Raw genomic sequence first — 16,323 nt, forward strand, 5'->3', positions numbered from 1 at the left:
TATTAATAAATATATATTATATATTAGAGAGAGAGAGAGAGAGAGAGAGAGAGAGAGAGAGAGAGAGAGAGAGAGAGAGAGATTATATATACCGACGATGTATTAAGTAAATCGTTTTATTAACTTGTGCCCCTGCGCTGCGCCATGACTGGCTTCTCATATATTTCTACAAAAATCATTCAAGCAACCTTCTCCACGTTGTCGCGTGACTGTCTCGTCGTTAACTACTGTACTATAGGGGACATATCATAAATACTAGCTTATAATAATCTATTTTACTAATTTATTCCACTATCGTTTATAAATTATAAATCGTATTGGAATAAATTAGTAAATTGTCTTTAGCTGTTTGAATCTATGACGTTAAATATAGTTTTGTTAGTGTGATTTAGTGGAGAGACTTTTGTATGGGGGGTGGGAATTTAAGATATAATTGTATTTCTAAGTGTTTTTGACTGTGGTTAATATAATGAATGATCTATATTATATGTTTTCTCAATATTTCCTACGCATAGGTGGGTAGGCAGTAGTTACCAGAGCAAGAAGATGATATTGATTAATTCTTCCGAGTGGTATATGATGACCTCTTTTAAATGGAGAACGCAGTGTTTTGACACTGTGTTCCCCTGCCTAATCTGTTAGGTATATGCGGGATATACCGTGGAGCAGGCTATATTATATTGACATCACGAACTCTCGAATTACAAACTATTCCTTTCATATTTACCTTATCTTTCTTAGTTAATTCGTAGTAATTTAACACAAAATCATTACAAAGATATTATCATAATTTTAAAAGTAATCTATTTTAATTATCGTTTATTAAAAGCTGTATTACAATTTACATATAAAAAATATTTGTTTTTCTTAATTTATAATTCACATTTCGATTGAGTAAATTAGTTAAAGAAGACCTAAAAAGCTATAGAGTCGAAGGCTCTTCAAAAGATAAAATTTTTGTTAAAGGTATTCATATTTTCGTTGTATTCCGCTCATAGCAGTGTAGGCAGAGGTAACCTGGGAAGCTAGTGTTAGGGGACATAGCAGAAAATGGTAGATTTCTAACTTTTTAAATTCCATACAAAATTTCACTTTGAAACAAACAAATACAAATCCAAATTAATTTTAACTTTCTTTTTAACAATATATTTTTTATGTAACTTCCACAATCCCTATAGCCTACCTTATTAGAATTACAACTTACGTTCCAACATTACTCATTGCCGCCCGTCGTTTTTGTTGATTTATTCAAAGGTATCAAACGTAACTTGCCTTTGATATCTTTCCGATACAAATTGTATTCACATATTAAATTTTATTTAAAAATCTACCCTAAAATGTGTGGAATAGAGTTCAAATTGTAACACAAGATTGTGGCGTTAAAATAAATCAATGACCGATTATTTCTATAAATTGTAACTCGATTAAGTTATAATCGATGTTCGATTATTTGGATATGGTATCGAATTGCCTAGTTACGTTAGACACATGAGTTTACGAGTTTTTATGTGGTTTTTCATTGAGGATCTAGTGTTTTATTTTTCTATATCCCCGCACTTAATAGGGTAGGCAGAGTAGTGTAACGTAGTGTCAAGACACTCCGTTCCCATTAAGACCCTGGCTTTTTTTTTGTTTTCCGCCAAATTTGCCTCGTTATCAGAGGGACAAAATGAGAATATTAATAAAATAATAATATTAATAAATTTTATAAAAAATGAGAATATTAATAAAATAATAATATTAATATAAATAAATATTAAACATTTCATCCGGGTGGGAATAGAAGCCGCAATAGTCGGCCACATCAGCCTCTTTCCTTTTGTTGCCTATTCCGATATGATTTGTTGGCCAATACTTATACAAAATACATTAAAAGCGAGGAAGATTATTTTGTGGCATAGTGGCATAGCGTCTCACTGTAAGCGCGATAGTTGGGAGTTCGCTTCCCACTCGGGGATACGAATTACATTCATTCGCTCTAGGAAGAAAACACGGTGAGGCGAGTTCCGTAAATTTGTTAAAAAGTAGGCAAAAGAGTGTCTTAACACTAGATCCCCTTCGCCTTCCTTGGTATATGCAGAATAGCTGCCAACTAGTGTAATAGATTGTACCATTGATTTTGAAAAAAGCAACTGTTGAGTTTCTTGCCGGCTCTTCTCAGCAGAACTGCCTTCCGAACCGGTGGTAGCTTTTTGTTCATATGTTCATTCGACGATACAAAAGTGCTTGTAATAATTGCCTATTTGAATAAAGAATATTTTGAATTTGAATTTGAATTTGAATTTGAATTATATACTGAATACAGCGTAAATCTAAAAAGAATTGTGTAAAAAATATAAATTGCATCGGCCAGTGCATTTAACGGTTAAACCAATTGTAATAAACATTGCGTCTTGTAATAAAATCATTGGAACGTAACGCTTCTATAGCGAATGTCAAGAAATTTGTATAAACAAGAGAAAACAAGAAATTGTGTTGATTTTCCTTATTTGATAAGGAAAAATCTATTTTTTTTTATCTTTTTTGTAAAGTTTTTTAAAAATATTGCATTATAATAATAATATGAAATGTGAGGAGGCTTCCACGAAAATATTACTGGACGGATTTAGGTGTAACTTTATAACTTTTAGAAAAAAAACACAGCGGAGACAATAATCAAATCATTTTAAATTCGGCAGAAAGTGGGAAATGGAATGTCTGGAATGCACAAGGTTTCCTCTGCCTTCTCTGCTCTGTGTGATGCTAGAAAAAAAGAACTGCAGTACACACAATTTTCTACCTTTGTAAATGAATTTGAACTGCCGACCTCCGTTTCCAACGATACCTTATCGCAAAATAAAAAAAAACCTGCCAAAATAATAACCTTAGAGGTCACTGTACTAAATCTTAAACGATTTTAAAATGAAACTGTTAAAGTAATTCAGGGCGATTTAAACAAAAGCTTAAATCGCATTTCTCATATTTAAGTATAATTTCTAACATCTAACGAACATATAAACGACGGCCATCTTATCGCAACATCTTTACTGAGTGGTACTTGTTTATTTGGAAAGGTACATGTTTTAAAACGTAAAAGGTTTATTGTTTTTCGCTTCACGTAGACAGAGGAAACCTGGGAATATAGTGTTAAGATACTCCGTTCCCATTAAGACATTTCCATTCCCTACTTTTAGCATTCCCTATTGCCTCTTTATGACTCATTGCCAGAAAGTAACGGAAAATGAAAATATTAAATATTTTATTACTTCGATTGGGAATCGAATCCATAACCTGTCGCCTTTATAGACACCAGTCGTACTCCTGTACTCCTGACTCACGACTGGCCTAAAAAGTTATTGCAAGAAGTATATAAAGAATTGAAAACTTTTATCTATAGACATGCGTTTGATAAAATCTTTAATCATTTAACTACAAATAAACTTAAAATCATCAACTTAAAATTCGTACCTACACTCATTATCAACTATTAAAGCAATCGTCCATTCTACACCAACCTTTAATTATTATCAATTATTCATTATTTAACCTGCCAATTACCCATCATTCAATCTACCAGTTAAACTATCAGCTACTTTTCTATCTACCACATAAATAAATAGTAAATCCGTAAAAAAACAACATAATGACATCCGTAAAAGGTGTTTTTACGTCAAAACAAGGAGTCGCGTGCCATCTCCGTAAGTATTATCAACAGAACAATTATAGCTGCAAGAGTCATTGACCAAGACGTGAATGGGTGTCGTGCTGACATGCGAGCACGCTAACGAAAATGAATCTTACTATAGACAGGTCACGAGTCAAGGGCCTTCAGGTTAGATGGAGTTAAAACCTTTAGTAGGTAAGGTAAAGGGAACCTAGTGTTGAAACACTCCGTTGCCTAGGCTCTGCCCAATTGTAGAAAAATGCTGTTCATTGGTAGAACTTATTGCCGTGCTATGTTTTGGTATAAAAGTGAGGAAATGAAAATAGTTTATTTTTCGAGTGGATGTCGAATCCACAACTGTCGCGTTTATAGTCTAATGATGTGCCGCTGCGCCACCATGACTAAATGTAACGATGACTGATAACATATACTACCTACTTATTATATTACAATGTTTATATATATTCTAGTCTTAATAGGTAAAATGAAAATCAATTTAAAGAATTAATTGGTTAAATTGGGGCAGTCGTAAAAAAATTGGACAACATTCTCTACTCAACACACGTCTCTAATTCGGGTGGATTTTCCCTTTTGTACGGGAAGAAACGTGAAACAAAAAAAAATGTAAAACTAATAGTATATGTATATATTCGTATTAATACAATTAATTAGTAACAAGTTCATATTTAACTGAGAAATTCCTATCTAATAAGACAAAGACCAAAGTATGGCGTTCCGCTACTTGTCACGCAATATCTGTATATGGGGGGAAAGTTATAAACAGAACTGTACATTCTTCATGCTTACCACGTGAAATGCGGGAAAAGGATAAATACGAGTATACTGGAAAAATATTGGTATTAATCTTATGAGTTTGGGTTCGATGCCCAATCGGGGAGTTTAATTATTTTCTTTTTTTCGCTTTGGTAAATAAAAATACGGCGTTAAGTTTCGCCACTCAACACGGATTGCCTCGACTTTGGCAAACTGAAATTAGAGTGTTTTATAGCTAAAAACAATATTTTTAATTGTATGCTGAGCTGCTATTACTATTGTTAATATTTTATATCTTATGAAATGAAAATATATACAAATCATAAATTTTTCAGCTTAAATTATATAGCTCTATTCTGTTCTCTATTACATAAAAGCGACCTTACTGATGAAAATATAAATACGAGTATAATACTAGTAAGCGTAGTTTGTTGTATATTATAATAGCTATATTATTCTGCTCAATATTAATTTATAACGAAAATATCCTAAAACTGAAATCGTATTCACGTCCCATAAGAAAAGAACATAGAACACCACTATAGCATCATCAAATCACCTAAAACTTATTTTTTTTAGTTGTTTTTTCCCACCCAACCTCCAAAACGAGATGAAAACAAAAACTGCCCGGTTACGTCACACACCCTATATTTACAAATGTACGCGTCATGTGTGGTATATGTAATTATAATCGTATTAGTTAGGTCAACGAACTAAGGGTTAAGGCCGTTCGAGAAAATAATATTTTGAAATGGTAGCTTTGGGTTAGAGGAAATATAGAATAATGATTTATGAAGGGTCCTTCAAGGTAGTGTTTTAGGTGCTGTGTTGTTAATCAATTATAAATAGAAGATAAATAGAAGTTTTGATGTTTCTGTAGATTTATATAGAAAATCACTTAATTAAAGTCAATCCGTCCGTCTTGGTGAATTGTGACAGTGTCCCTAAACGCAACATTTGTAAGAGTTTCATCATCATTTGTGAGAATGTTTAAATTTAATTTAGTTTCATTTCTCCACTCTATTAGACGGAAATTCTGTAGAAATTAGAAACGGGCTCTTGTAGCACTAGGTTCCCTCTGGTGACTCTCTCTGCCACTGATAAGGAGAAAACTATGAAGCTAACCTATATATTTATCATATTAATAATATATAAAAAAGTATATAAACGCGATAAATCATTATATCCTAACAAATACTTGAACAGTCAAGTACTAATACAAACAACGATTATTAAATAATAAACAGACGTAATTAGTTACGTAATAATTGTAAATTGTAGGGAAATTGACGGGTAAACGCAAAAAACTGTGAATATAATCAACTAAACAATTATTATTCTAGACAATAGCTTTGGAATGCTAATAAGAAACAATCGGTTATAAGATGAGTAAAATATGTAAAATTACAATAATTCAATCTTTTATAGACAGTAATTTTGATCAATCTCCTTCTCCTTCTTCGCTCCTCCTTCTCCGCTACTTCTTCTCCGCTCAATGAAAATATTAACAAAAAATAATTGCCAGTAGATATCGAACTCCCAAGTAGGAATCGTACTTACAATCATCGCGTGACAGTCAAACACCTGTGCCTATGCGATCTGAGTATAGATACTTAGTAAAGGAAGAACACTTAAAAATGTTAAAAACGCAATAATTATGCTGCACAGCAAACAATTTTTATTAATATGAGAAAAGTGAAGGTAAAAAACACAAAGTACTGTTTCAACAGTCCTTTCCTACAAAAAATGAAACACAGAAAAAAAGTAATATACTTAACCACTATTTAAGCCAATTTATCCAATTTCACCTTATCAGACTTATAGCTGGAATAAGAGGCAAGGGACAGGTGTTCACAATTTCCTTTTCTGTCAATATTATTTTGATCACTAAGTAAAAAGGTCATTCGCAAATAAATTTAAAGGTGTTGGCAAAAAATAATAAAGTACACTAACAGATGGATCAATTCATCAAATTAATTAAGTTATCTCGTTTTTGCAGAGCGAAGGAGTAGCTAGTTCTTTTGCAGGTAATTATTCACTATGCAGAAGATTTATTTGTTCTACAAAGAAGAAAAAAATAAAGAGAAAAGGTAATAATCTAGCAGCTTGACGCACTAAATGCTTTTATTCTTATAGGCCATATACTTTTTTAATAAGAGAAAAGTAAGTAAGTACGCTAATGTTCATATTTAAATATATGTATCTTCATATCTTTATCTTCTATAATTGGTGAGGCGAAGCGCAGCGTTGAGTTCCGCTCTGTTGAATTTTACTAAGCGAGTAGATACTTGTGAAAATAAGGAAATTAACAAAGAAAATGTAAAACTAAAAAAGAAATAGACAATGAAAAAAGCCTTTTATCACACAATACAGCTTTTTTCAAGGTGTGGGTTAAATAGCTGACCTTGTGTATGAAGTTCTGGGAAAATCTAACGGTATTGTTATCCATATTCCTGTACACAACAAAAAATAACCTTCTGAAGCACTTAAGTAAACGAATATAAGAGTTCAGGGTGAGGCTGATAATTTGCTGAATTATAAGCAAAGTAACAAAGTATATACTGTATTAAAATTTACTTCATAAAAGTAAGAAAAATATTACTTCAATAAAAAAACTCCAGTTTCTTATAACATTTTAAACTATTAATGCATAAATTTTGAATATATTAAAAAATAAAAACAAATACCAATTCTGTTAATAAGAACAAAACCAAACTGAAATCTAAATACCAGCATCAGCATAGGATTCTGTGAAAACTCACCTCCACACAACGTCCTAACTAACAATAAAATAGACAAACAAGAATAAGCTCTAAATCAATATTATTAACATCCATTTTAAAATAATCAAATGAATTACGTTCATACATCGCTGGGCAAGTGTGTCAAGCAAAATTAAGTATGCCAATATCATAAGTGTTCTCGCTTCATTGCGCTTAGCCTTCGTTTGAATAACCGTTTTCCGTCGATTTTTCTCGTATAATTTACACACATTTCTATTCTACACAAGGTTGTGATTGGGGAAGCTGATTGTGATTCTCAATGAAGTTGTTATGATGATTTGAAAATTGACATGTTTGAAGATTACTAATAAAAAATGATGTGTGGCAAAGAGCTGGTGGATGATGGAGATGAAAAATTCTTAATTAAAGACCTAGGCTGAGTAAATGAAACGTAGGAAGACAATCTATAATTTTGTCGGAACGATGGTGGGCCGACAATTAGAAAAGCAGGCTGCAGAATTTTGATTGACAAAAATCAGTAGTAACATACCAGTCATGGTACAGAGAACGTGACAGGTTGCGGGTTCGATTACCAAAATGAAATATTTTAATTTCGATGGCTCCTAAATTTGAGCAAACCAACGAACACCTTTTCCAGCTAGTAGTATAATGTTTTTGCAGACAATTTTTCTGTTCAAAGTAAACAAATCCAATAATAATTTAGCATTCTACCCTAGCCCTAGTCCTAGGTCGCCTATTACATATTGTGTAATAGCGACTGATTGTCGTAAATCATTGCAATTGTCATGAATTGCGCAGTTTATCATTGTGAGTGAAACTAGACGCGGTCTTCGGTATTATAGTTATTTTATGCGAGATTATGCTAATAGGCTGAGGTTGTAACTAGAAAAATGTTGGAAAAATATACATTTTCCGAATTTTGCTTGAAATTTGATAAAATATTGGTCGTGGTGTAAGGGTACAAGCGTATGACTGTTGACGCTCTGATAATTTGAATAAATGATTCAAAGCGGCGCGGCGTAGAGTTTCGCCACTAAGCACACAAAGCCTTTTAAATTTATTAGAAAGTAGGGAACAGAAGTATCTTAATGGAAACGGAGTATCATATACTAGGTTCTTCTAGTGTTTGTATTCATTTTAAGAAATCAGGCCGGATTATTTATCTTCCTATGGTAAAATTACATTATATATTTCAAATTCAAGTTCCACATAATTCAACTAACTAAATATCAAATATATTTATAAGTACAGAATAAAACAATTATACTAACTAAAGCGTTACTTAAAGGCACTTCCATACAATATATCAGTCCCTTGCCAATAAAGCAATCCAATGATAGTCACCCTATCCCTATCCGTATCCTTATAAGGATAAATAGCAATTGTTACTCTCAACGCACGTGGCGGGGGTCAGGTGGATGTCACTCCTGTCAAAATACAATGCGAGCCATTTTGTTGCGAAAACTGTAGGTAATGTGTATCGTTTAGGGTGTTTATACGTGTTTTGTAGTTCATTTGTATTGAATTTTGTTGTTTTTTTATATCTTTTGCTAAGATTTCTGTTGTTTTAGACCAAAACTTATTGATTTTTTTTTTGTTTTAGACACATACTAAAAACGGTAATAAATAGTGTTGTATTACGATATAAATATTGATGTTATTGGGAAAAAAATCTTAACGCTATGTTAGACTAGGTAGGAACCAGTAAATAGTTTTTTTTTTTTTTATATATTTTATTTATTACTTATATGAGGCCTCTCTTGGCTCAGGGGCACGAGCATACCACTATAAACACGACGGGTTGTAAATTCGATTCCCACTCGAGGAAACGAAATATTTAACATTTTCGTTTTCCTGGTAACGAGGCAAAGTGGGCATAGAGTTTCGCAGAATTTGGCAGAAAGTAGGGAACGTAAATATCGTAACACTAGGTTCCCAGGTACCCTCTACCTACCCTGCTATGTACAAGATATAGAATAAAGCTAAATAACAAAGAAATAATAAATATCAGTAATATTTCGTATTTTTCTCAATCATACAATTCTCAGGTAAAGATATCAGTACCCCAAACCATTAACTCCTGTCACAACAAAGCGGGGTATAATGTACCAACGTTTTGGGGTTGGAAATCGGATTATAGCAGAACTACCCCTTAGCCGAGCTCGTATATTAATTGTTATTTTAGTTTATTAAATTAATGTTATATTACTATTACTTTATTTATTACTCTATGGCTATGGAAGGGTTAAGATGCGTGAATGGGATAATGGAAAAAGTTCTTGTTTCACGCTGTATCCGGAATGTAGGGAGAAGAAAACGAGTGTTAAGATTTAAGACATTTTGTTTATTCACTGCCCAATTATCGAGACATGGCTCTCAACAAGTGGCGAAAGCGCAGCGATTTGCAGCATAGCCAAAATTTTTCACTAACAAAATTTTCAATACACATAAATAAAATCACAGCATTGATGTCTCCAGAACGACGGAAAATAGAGAACGGAAGTGTCTTAACGGAATAAGAGTATCTTAACACTAGGTTCCCTGGTTCCCTCTGCCTAGGCTACAGCATCCAGCTATAAAAAATATCCTAAATATTCAAAACAAAGAAACCAAAACTGTACAATGTATAATACGATAATTTATAAACAAAAATCTCCTTGTCCATACCATCATTATGCATCAGGCCTGCCCTGGAGCGCTCCTAATACTATTTTAATAGCTGGCCTCATCTGATGACTTTTGTTTGAGCTAGTCTACTTTGTAAGTAACCCGAAATTTCATTGATTACACTCATCTGTATACGCTACTGCGTTTAAAATTCTAGTACAGATTATATTATAAACCTATATTATAATACTAAAGAGTTTGTTTGGTGAAACGCGCTAATCTCGGAAACTGCGGATTTGTATTGAAAATATATTTTTTTTGTATTGGAATATCCGTTTATCAAAAAAGGTTATACCTAAATCTCTTTAGTTTGCCACTTATATTAATGTCTTTTACTTATCCTTATAAGGCCAAGGGGAAGAAGCCGTAGGTAAAACCTAGTGAAGTTATAATTTTAACATTTAACTGTCAATTAATAAGCATAGATTCATATTAAAATTATATCGAATTGAAGCGAAGAAAAGAAAAAAATAATACTTTATTCCCCTCAATGAGAAACGAACCCATAACCTGTACCACGACGACCACAAAATGTATTAACTACCGTACGTATAGTAATAGTTAAATAGCATATGGTCAAACAATTTCGCACAATGACCACTACGGGGTATCGGTTACCGGTGGTAGAGCACACGCGCGTGCCTAACGCGTTTATACTGTATGAGGGACGGGTAATGGATTGAATAGACTATTACATGTTGGGAATTAAATTCATATGAAGATTGGTTTGAAATTGAAGTTTCAAAAAAATATTGCTTTTAAAACTATATGTAGCTATATTTATTTTATATATATTTTTATAGTTTAAAAATACATAAAATGGCCAGAATCTCGGTTAAAAGGTTTTGTCACTTCAGCATCGCTGTAATTTTTTTTTTTGGGAACTATATAATAATTAAACAACCCGGAGTCGAATCCGCACCTCTTATATAAATTTGGAAACCATACGTTGTTATTTTATATGATGTTTCTCCATCTTTATCTTTACCTCTATTCTCTTACACATTCAAAGAAAAAATCGAATAATTACTTTTTTTTTCTGGAATTTTGCGTGATGAGTGACGAAACTAAACGCTACGCTTAGTCAAATTTACTGTCAGATGCTATCGATGTCGTGTCTTTAATGTTTCCATTGCGCCATAATAACTAATATACATATATCATATAAGTATATTTTTCTTTTGAGGTAGTCATGGCGCAGGTGCGCGGCTGTAAACGCTACGGTTGTGGATTTGATTCCCACTCCTCGCTCGGTGTAATGTCTCAATAATTTGGCAAAGTGAAGTTAACACGAGGTTCCCACGTTCCCCCTTACCTACACTGTTACTTGCGTGAAGCTTAAAAAAATATATTTTCTATCAACTAATTACTAATACAATCAATCCATAAAAGGTTATAAAATTAAATATAATTTTAACCTCAATTTAAATAAAAATTAATAGCTCATTAACTCTGAAAATTATGATCAATCGGTGTCAATAGACGCGTCGACTTAAACAAATTCGCTTATACATTTGTATAATTTTCAATTGTTTTAACCAATTAGAAGCCATTTTATCATTGTTTTAAGTCATCGTCATTTTTTTGTAGGAGTATTGTTTTTTAGTTTTTTTGCAACCTTGCCCCAGTATAGTGTGAGAATAGCTACTTATATACGACTACTTATATTAATAATTACTGGTTATTATGTATAATTTAATCAATTTACGTATTAGGATGCCATTATAATTTGTTTAGGCAAAGGTTTGTTCTCGATTGAAAGAAACAGTTGGAACTGTGTAGAAACTCAACCCCACATATAATCTACTGATGAGGTAATATAAATTCATAAACTTCTAAAAGATCTTTCTCATATATTTTAGACACACTTTTTGAAATATGTAATAAGAAATGAAATTTCTTCCCTCTGGTGTCGAGGCAAACCACGGCGTTGAGTCCCGCCACTCCAATAGAATTCGGTAGTCATAACACCAGGTTCCCTGTGCCAAAAGCCAACTGACTTTTATTTATATCATAGGACCAGTTCCAATGGAATTCAAAACACTAAATAGCCCAATTAAAACAAAAAGTTATAACAAAAGAAAAAGAAATACTATATATTTAAAACAAAAGAAACTCACTTTCGGTCGATTTAGTACAAAAAGTCGAGTTGGGGAGACGCGGTCAAACAGTAGTTAAACGGCGCAACACGATATCGATCGCGAAAGAAGATTTTACACTGCATGCCTCTGTGTCCGTTTAGCTTTATATCAATAGAAGGTTCTAAGTTCGATTTCTGTGCTAAATTATTTATTTATTTTATTTATATTGATTTAGTTATATAGTGCAGCATGGGCTCGATTCTCACTTGAGAGAAAGAATTAGTCTCATTTCTTTGTTACGGTATACAAAATAAAAGCGGCGTTGAGATCCGTCCGTGTGTAGGGAATGGAGTGTTTCAAGATAGCCCGCTTTGCGGGGTACAGCGTGAAGCGATTTTTTTCAAGTAAAGCCAGGGCTAAAACTTGTTATATTCAAATTATAATGTAACATCACCTCAACGAAATTAGGATTCGTCGAAGTTCGAACAATTCCACACGAGTGAAGCCTTCGTTATAAATCACAGCTGATGCAGTTCTTGATAGACCGACAAGGTGTCTGCTTTTTTTGATATTAACTTTTTTTTTTTAATTACTCGTTGTCCTAAAATAAACATGGGATATTTAAATTTGTTTAGATTTCTGCTAAATTGAAAATTTTGCTTGTTTTTTAGTAGTGTATTTTAGAGAAGTATTTAATACAAATTATGGATAGCACAAGTCGTTTTTAATTTTTTTTTATTAACATTTAAATAAAATTAAATATCTTTGATTTATATTTCGTTAGTTTATTCAATATGTGGTAAATGGAGAGTTTGTTTTAGACAAGACTTTTATTGGTTAGTTAAATCCTTACTATCTAACGTAAGTAATGGTAGGAGTTTATTATAATTAAGTTTTTAGGTATGTATAAGAATATCAAAGTAAGCTTATTTAGGTTATAAGCATGAGGCCATGAAATATTTTCATTTCCCGATTCTGGCAGGACTGAGGTCTTCTACATGTCATTAAGGTATGGCGTTGAGTTCCGCCACTCACACAGTTTCTAAATTTGGATGGAAAGTGAAGAACGGAGTATTTAACACTATGTTCTTTCATCCACCTGCTATGCCGGGAAAAACATGGAGCTATAGTAAATTTGAATTTTTTATCCTTCACTAGTATAGTAATCGCCACTTCATTTACTAATCTACACGCGGCATTAACAGCCACGAATAACAACCAACTGTAGGGTTTCAAAACCGCTGTATTTCTTTGACACCTTGTTTTTTATGACATTTAATACTTACTTTACAATGTATTTACGTTGAAAAACGCTCAAACTGCCGCTCCACCTTTTGCTGGCGGTTTTTCTATAGTTATTCATATGAATATAATTAAAACTGTTAGTACAAACACGATTACACTAATCCAGGATTTCATAATCTCCTGTAGGCGTAACTTTTATACCATTGTAAGTAGCTTTATCTCATTAGCTCCTTATAAAAATCGAACTGGGACCACGCCTTTCAACCAATCATAGTAGATTTTTGTTCCTACGTTCTAACACTTAGAAGGTATAACAGACATTGTATTCTACCCAATAAATATAATACAAGCAATAATCAATTTTAAATCGACGTGTTACGGTTTTAAATGATAAAACGGGATCATCTCATTGCAATTCTAATTGGTTGTCTCGTATATGAATTGCACCAAACACCGGGGAATCCGCCTAACTTAAAGAGCGACGCATACAAGGAACTATATATACGAAATATATAAAATATTTGTTTTAATATATAATTTATATTTTAATCTAATACTGTAATTTAGAATTGTATCTAGTAGTTTGTATGGTAGCTTTATACTAGGCTTATTTCCACTAATGAATAAAGGCCGCATAAAGCGCTTAGTATAGTATAAAACTAAATCCAAGTTAAACCAATAAAAGGGTTTTATTAAATGAAAACCTATTGGATTCTCGGTGACGACCCGCCAATGCATTTTGTATCGGCGATGAGCGACGGACAGTAATGCGGCGTGACGTCAGTTTAGTTATTGTATTTGAAAAATTAAGTTTTTTGGTTTTTTTAGTTGACGAAAATATAGTGAAATGGACGCGATTTTAGATATTACATACGATTTTTTAGATATATTTATAACTTAACTGATTTTGGTGCTTTCGTCATATGACATATGTATATGTTTATGCTGAAGCGATTATTTTATTACGTACGTAATATTTCTCAATAAATAATAACATAATTTTTATAAAGAAATTACAAATGAATGATTGATGAATTAATTATAGATCAAATTCTCAAAAAATATATACAAAAGTAATACAAAAACTACTGAAAAGCCCATTATATGCGACTTCCAATAGTAATTTATCAATTAACACAAAAAATTTAACAAATTAAATAAATCCAATCACCCGCTCCTATATGACTCGGCGTTTTTCAACCGCAGTGTACGTCCCGCTTAGATAGAGTTAAACGCAGCTTATTTGATTAGTAAAGAGCGTATATTGAATTAAGGTATACGTACGGATTTACTTTTCATACGGCTTGATTACTTATACACAGACTAGTGGTCGGCCCTCGGTCTGTCTGTGTTTGGAGATATTTATTTTATATGACGATATGTATAAGCTTTTGGCGTATGATAGAGCTTTTGACGGACATATTTTTAATGTGTGTGTACCTAATTAAAAGTTGTTACAAATATTTTTTTAGCTTCTCGCTCTATCCCGTAACAGGATAGGAAGGGGGAACCTGGGAACCTTGTATTCTCATTAAGATACTTTCATTTCTCTCTTTTTATATATATTATACATAAAAAAGACGTATAAATGATTTCGCTCATTTTGAATTTGCATTCTTTCTATTATATTTATAAAAGGTTATAGCTACTGTGTGTTGATATTAATTATACAAAATATGTAAGTGTGGATGATTATCATAACGAAAAAAAAAATTATAAACGCGATTGTTATGAGTTCGATTCCCGTTCGGAGAAACTGGATTATTGTCAGTGAATTGCTCTGGCAAGATGGAACACGGCGTGCTTCCAGTCAGCACGCTATTTCTCGAATTCGGACAAGACAAGTTCTCACTACCTACCCTGGTATACAAAGGAAAACGTAACGCAGCTTTTGTTGTTTTTTTATATAAATGAAATGTATAGTTATAATTTATTGTTAACGTATTCTCAAATTACTAATAGATAATTATTGATATTAAATGTTCCAGCAAATTAGATACATAAAAGTTCTCTATTTGATATGATGATTGTAAAGATTGTAAATATTTTCTAATCCAAATATTTTTGTATCTCTACAAATATAAATTATTTATAAAGAATAAAGCATTTTTCTTTTAATTCGTACCTTACAAATGGTTGCAAAAACTGAAAAGGTCAACTTCAATTGATAGAGAGAGCGATAACAACTAGCGATACAAATGTTATAACATAGCATCACCATAGTAATTTCAAATTTCTAGAAAAGTTAGTTTTTTGTTTCTAGATTTTTTTATATTTATTCTTTATAAATAGTAGTGACTTTTGGACATTTATATAAATTTAAATATGTTTTTAAAATTATCGTTATATGTTATCATTGTTACAATATTTTTTAAAGTATTTCAAAAACGACAAAAAAATTAACTTAGCGGAATTGCAACCGTCTAAGAGCTCTAACAGATTTAGACATACATACCTCTGTAAGAACAGAGGTATGCTCAAAATCTTACATAGGCTAGTTACCTAAAAGATTTTGGGCGTACCTCTTATAGTGCATCCAAAATCCGGTATAAAGTGGGTACCCGAAGTGTCACAATGGGAACGTACCAAAAGGTTACCAAATTCCCACTGTCTACCCTGATAGTACATTATAAAGCCCGAAAAATAAACCGAAACCGAAAAAAACTAGCCAGACAAAGTAGCAACAACGTAACTAAAACAACATTTAAATCTCTAAATATCCGTTTCGCAAAAGCAATCCGCACCAGCCATTTCTCCGCCAACAACAGATAAGGCGGAGGGATCAATTATTTTAATGAGCACCAGACGGAGCGTAGAGTATAGTTTTTTCATAAAATCGCCTCAACAACCTCTTAGTCGGCTCTACGTTTATAATTTACATAATTTATAAACGCTATAACACTTTTGTGTGGTTGTAGTGTTAGCGGGATTAACAAAGATGCTTGAAATCTTGATTTTTGTATTATATTTTTGATTATATTTATTGGAAATAATGTAACTTGGCGATATGTTGTTTTTGTGATAGGTTTTAGTAGCTATATATATTTCTATGTATAGAGTTCATCTATTGATTCTTGAGAATGCTAAAAATTATTTTCATGTTACTACACTGTCTCAATGGCGTAATTTAAAATTGATTAACATAAATCAAAATCAATAAAAAATATCT

The 16,323-nt window shown here is 32.2% G+C and overlaps 1 protein-coding gene across 2 annotated transcripts in view; it reads right to left on the reverse strand.

Annotated features, from left to right (window-relative positions):
• ss (aryl hydrocarbon receptor spineless) overlaps nucleotides 1–16,323 on the reverse strand; it is a 96,600-nt gene that overhangs the window by 41,475 nt on the left and 38,802 nt on the right. The gene's annotated exons all lie outside the window — the stretch shown is intronic.

Source organism: Heliconius melpomene, chromosome 9 (assembly GCF_056956725.1).
Source record: "Heliconius melpomene rosina isolate 202511_hmr_F chromosome 9, ASM5695672v1, whole genome shotgun sequence".
NCBI lineage: Eukaryota > Metazoa > Arthropoda > Insecta > Lepidoptera > Nymphalidae > Heliconius > Heliconius melpomene.